The 5,678-nt window shown below is 45.3% G+C and overlaps 1 long non-coding RNA gene across 1 annotated transcript; it reads right to left on the bottom strand.

The window, feature by feature from the left end:
* Positions 1-447: 447 nt before the first annotated feature.
* On the bottom strand, positions 448-5,138 carry LOC148122732 (uncharacterized). The gene is made up of 2 exons (XR_015737544.1): positions 2,112-5,138; positions 448-1,841 (listed from the first exon to the last, which is right to left on the bottom strand). It is a non-coding gene; the product is annotated as an uncharacterized LOC148122732 (long non-coding RNA).
* Positions 5,139-5,678: the final 540 nt, after the last annotated feature.

Genomic DNA, 5,678 nt, shown 5'->3' with positions numbered 1-5,678 from the left:
TTACTGCATAGTAGTCAGTCAGTGCTATATTTTGACAGTGAGACCCTGTCAAAAAGAGAAAGAAAGAGAGGGAGGGAGGGAAGGAAGGAAGGAAGGAAGGAAGGAAGGAAGGAAGGGAAGGAAGGAGGGAAAATAAAAAGAAAGGAAGGAAGGAAGGAAGAAAGAAAGAAAGGAAGGAAGAAAGAGCTCTATTTTGCACTGATGTAAAAGAAGACTATCTGTGGACAACAGATGACTGAAGTTATATTTTTTATTTGACAGAATATATTGATCTGTATATCAACAACTCACTAATGCAATATTTTTGAATAATAAATAACTAATGGGGAAATAAACATTTCTAGGTACTACACTAAGTGCAGAAACAAAGTGAAAGACTCCCCTGGGGCGTCTTCCCTCGGGAGAGGCCCCTGCGCCCCAAAGATCAGTCGAAAACACGCAGCCGGATGCAAACTGCAAGAGGTTTATTGGAGATACACAGGCACCTGTGGGCGGCAAAGTCTCTCGGAGGATTTGCGCGCCTGCAGGTTGGGGATGAGGGGTTTTTATAGGGGAGCAAAAGCACGGGTACAGAAGCAGAAAAGCTTTCATTTCATTGGTCAGTTCAAATAAGGCTAAGCTGAGTGGCACATTCCTGACCTTTTACCTAAATACCAAGGAGGGGGTTGTCCAGACCCACCTGGATACCAAGGAGGGGGTTGTCCTACCTGTTTTTCTTATCTCTTCCTGCCTTCCTAGCTTGGCTGGCGACTAGATGTCTGATCGCACAGCCCCTAACTCGTGACGAGCCTCGCTTTCTACGTGACTCAGGCCTCGCAATCTTCTCTTTCTTTGTTCCTATGACCAATCCATAAATCTCCTGTCTCACAGCCAGATAAGGCTGTCTTTGCTCAGGTGTCTTTGCTCAGCATCCCGGCCTTTAATGAAGCTTGCTATCTGAAAACCTTTGCAGAGCATTATAACTGTGGTTAAAGTTAAAACCACAGTTTTAACTGTGACCCCAATGAAGTTGGGGTCCTTCATTCCCCCATTTTTTTTCTAGTGCCTAGTTCTAATCATAGAACTAGATTTCAGTATCTTCTTGACCTTAAAGCATTGTATTGGGGGTGTAACATCAAAATCTGAACAGCACTTGTTCTTTTTCTAATAAAGGTAACATCAGTAGCAGAAGCAAAATTAGGAGTGGTCCCATAAGGGAGGATATCAAAGTAGTCATCCAGGGAGATCTATTCGCATAATCCTCCATCCTTTAAGAATAACAATTCTAAACCCCTTCTGTAAGACCATTTTGAGAGGGAAGTCAATGACTCTTCGAGTTTGGAACCAGATTGTTCTAAAGCCCTCAAATCTTAATACATTGAAGTACTGAGGGGCCTGTATTAGGGCAGCAGTACCTGCCCCAACATCGGCAGCTTCTCTAAGGCCCAGGATTACTGCTAGTGTCAGAGAAATGGGTTCTCTATCAAATTCATACCAGTTGTGCAAACACACAGTAATCTTTGGTATCATCAAAAATTAACATTGACATGCAAGGCATCAAACCTGTACTATAAACCCATCATCTATCTAAACCAGGAACCAAGTACCAGGTGTCAGGAGTCTTAGGGCCCTTAGAGTCTCATTACATAACCTCAGTAAGAGTCCGTCTATGATTAATCCCCTAAACCCAAGTCTTTTGACTGGTAGCGTTGTCAAAAGCCTCGGATACTGTAGTTTGGGTAGTTCAGGAGCTCGCTTCATGTGGGAGGTGTGGATCCAGGCAGAGACGCGTACTTCTTTCAGTGGTTTTCAGATCTGGTGTCTCTCCATTTCAAGGGCCTTTAGACGGGGAAAATAAAGGTCTAGAAAGAATAACATCAGGATTATACATTTTATCCGACCCAGTGAGCAGTGGTGGTTCTCTACATAGGATCTCATAAGGGATGAGTTTAAATCGCCCTGGGGTATTCCAAACCTGGAACAGGGCAAAAGGGAAGGAGGGCTGTCCAGTCATTTCCGCAGGTCTCTTTTAGAATTCTATTTTTTTCTTTCTACCTGTCCTGACTCTGGGGTTGGTAAGCATAATGTAATTTCCAATAGATCCCCAATTGGGCGGCCAGTCCCTGACTTACCTGGGCAACAAATGCAGGTCCATTATCAGATCCAATTACCTTGGGTATCCCAAACCTTGGGAAGATTTCTTCTTTGATCTTCTTAGCCACCGCATTGGCTGTCTCAGTCCTGGTAGGAAAAGCTTCTACCCAGCCTGAAAAGGTATCTATAAAAACTAATAAGTACTTGTTGCCATATCTGGCTGGCTTAATTTCTGCAAAATATACTTTCCAATAGGCTCCAGGCCAATCGCCCCTGAGCCTCTTCCCAGGAGCATATATGGAGTGTCCTGCATTAATCATAGCACAGTCCTTGCAGTTTTTGACTACTTCTTCTGCCAAGACAGAGAGTCTGTCGTCTGATTTTCTTTCAGCCACAGCATCTCAAGCTTTTTGGTGTCTTGGACAAGTATATGTCTTTTCCTGCAGATGTTAACAGTCCTCTTCGTCTGTATATTGCTCCATGAATATGAGCAGTGGCAAAAGCATACCTGCTGCCAGTGTAGATGCTGAGACTTCTCCCTCTGTCATTCGTATCCAAGCAGCAAGTCCGGCTTTTTGTGCCAACGTCCTTTAGGGAGGCTATGCCCAGGCCATTTGCTTCCCATCCACCACTGCTGTCCCCGCCTTCCGCTTACCTTCGATCATGAAACAGCTGCCATCCGTACACCAGCTCGGACTTTCAGGCCACGGCTGATCCTTCAGATCATTTCTGGTGCCAGCTTCTCAGCGCATTGATGAGTAGACGAGATGTCATCAGTCTCAGGCAGTAGGGTAGCGGGATGGAGGACAGCAGGGGGAGCGAAGGTCACTGGTTCAGTCAACAAAAGGCTTTAATTATCTCCAGCCTGGTTTGAGTAAACCCAGTTGGGCCTTCAGCTTTGTTAGCAAGTCTCTTTCTAATAGAGATAGGACGCTCGGGGATAGCCAGGAAGGAATGAGTCACTTGTCCTCTCCCCAAATCTACAGTTCGTGAGGTGGTCCACAGATATTGTTTCTGTCCAGTTGCTCCAATTACTATAGTCTTTCTATTCTTTAGCTTTCCCAATGGTTGTCATAGCACAGAGTGCTCAGCCCCTATGTTCATTAGAAAATCCATAAGGGTCCCCTCCATAGTCAGGGTTACCCTAGGCGCAGGGGAGGGTGTCTGAGCCCAGTCCCCTCCAATCATCTTCTTCTAGGGCCAGTACCTTAGAGTCCCTTCCTTTCTTCTTTGCAATAAGCACATCGTCCTTTGTCCAAGGGGTGCCTGTCCATGTTCATCTTTGATCTTCTGTTGCCCAGGTTCCCTATCTGTCTAGTTCCTATCTTTCCTTTCTCTCCTACCACTGCGGCCAAAATTCCCTTTTGTCTATGATCCCTCCAGTCCTCTTTCTTCTGCCTCCATCTCTCTCCCTCTTTCTCTCTCTTTCTCAGTTTTTCGCTTATGAAACATTTTCTCTGCCTCCTTAATTAAATCCTGTAACTCTTTTTAACCATAATATCTGATGCTGACTGTCCTATAAAGGCCATAGGTACCATTGACCTCCTTCTGCCAAGACAACCTCTGAGGGTCAATGGGGAGTATAATGCCTGTAAGCCTCCTTTAAATGCTCAAGAAACATAGATGGCAGAGCCCTGCGGTGATGGACTGTCAGCTGCTCCCCACCTGCTTTAAGTTATACATGGGGACCTAGATAAGGCCCATCTGTTTATATATTTTTTTAACCAAAATTTTTCCTTGCTTTTAGACAACATAGCAAAAATTTCTCTTGCTTTTAGACAACATAAAAACTCTTACCAAAGTCTTTCTTGTGGTTTTTCTCAGTGGGGATATATGGCTATGTTTTAAACTAGAACAGCATACAAGAACAGCATATAAAATCCTATACCAGTGTGAAACATTTGAGATCAGCGATAGGCTCTTTTTTTTAAAAAAATAAAACATTAACCAATGATAATTTTTAAACAAGAACAGCACATACCAGTACGAAACATTTGAGACCAGCAATTTTTTTTTAACATTAACCGACAATAATTTGTAACCAGCCCCTATAAATGATGACAGATATTTATAATAGTTATAACCCATAGGATCTGAAAGAGCTCTTTAAGGCTGAGAGCCAAACTTGGGGTGAGGATACACATTTCAAGGCTGTCAAGGCCTGTGCCATAAAGACCTTGTCCCTCCTCATTTGAGCTGGCATGTAGCACACCAATCAAAGACATACAGCACTTCCACCTAGACACAGCATGCCAAGAATATCTCTGTTCCCACCCATTCCTAAGGAAGGAAAAGGCAAAATAGAGTAAGAGATAAGAGGTTGAAGGTCATCTCTGCTGCCTCCATATGAATCTTCCAAAGCAGGACATTCAGCATCTACTGGGTCATCTTTTTTTTTTTTTTTTTATTTCTCTTGTCAGTCTTGCTGGCACCCAAATGTATGTCAGCATTCCTAGAAAAACATAAACAAAACTCTCCTCCCAAATTAATATTTAAGAGTATTAAAAATCTCAGGGTAAAAATTTAGCACAATCAGTACTGGAAGTAGGCTGGTTTTGAACTTAGAGACCTGCATGTCTCTGTTTCAAAGAGCAAATCTTGTTTGCCTGTGCCTTAGAATTAAACCGTTTTAAATCTGGCACAGATGAGATTATTGCTCCAAAAATATGGGAAAACCGTTTTCCTGTTCCCAGCCTGGAATCCTAAGATGACACAGTCACTGGGAATCGAACTTACAACCTCTGGAAGAGAAGGCAGTGCTCTTAACCTCTGAGCCATCTCTTCAGCTCCGCTATTCAGATGAAAAAAAGCCTCTAAGTCTAGCATTGTTTATCTTATCTTATCCGTTGCCTGAGGATAAGTCCGCCTCTGTTACCTAGGATACGGGTAACCAGCAGCAGACGGCGGCGGCTTCGACAGCTCCGCCTCTGAGGCACGGCACACTGTGGCGCGCTCAAACAAAGGCATGGCCCCGCCCGGGCCTTGCTCGTTTCCGCCTGCGATCTGTGCACCCTGAATGAGCCCGCCCATGTTGCTATGGAAACGCGGCTTTCCGCACAGCCCGTGCTCAGGTGCAGAAAAGCACCTCCGAAAACCGCAACCCTGCCAGAAGGCCGGGACACATAGCCTCTGATGTCAGTCACTTTAGCCCGCCCAAGCCGCCACAGCGACCTGGCTTTCTGTAGACGCCTCTGCGGACTCCAGCAAATTCCCGCCAGCATCTGGTTAGCATGGCCACGCCTCCCGGACGAGTCAGCACTCTCCGGTGCTGTTCTGCACCTCCCTCCCGAGCAGCCGGGACCATAGGCGTGCGCCACCGCGCCTGGCCCAACTCCGTGTCAGTTAGCCACTGCAACGGTTGCCCAGTATTTCAAACATACATATGAGAGCCAGGCATAGAGCTCTCCCATCAAAATTAGGCGAGAATCACCTCAAAAACTCTGTGGCTCTTTAAGAACAGGGAAGGCAGTTGTCAGAGGGGACGGAAGCCGCGGTTTCCCGTACCCCATCGTCCTCATAGTCCCGCCTTCAGTTACCTCATTTTTTTCTGCTGTTTTTTCAAATTCCTCCTGCACTGAACTTAAGGGATTTTTCTTCCCCGTTGC

The sequence above is a fragment of the Myodes glareolus genome, chromosome 3, assembly GCF_982192425.1.
Source record: "Myodes glareolus chromosome 3, mMyoGla1.1, whole genome shotgun sequence".
NCBI classification, from domain to species: Eukaryota; Metazoa; Chordata; class Mammalia; order Rodentia; family Cricetidae; genus Myodes; species Myodes glareolus.
Note: the sequence above shows the minus strand (reverse complement) of the source record. Positions and strands in the feature narration are given on the sequence as shown.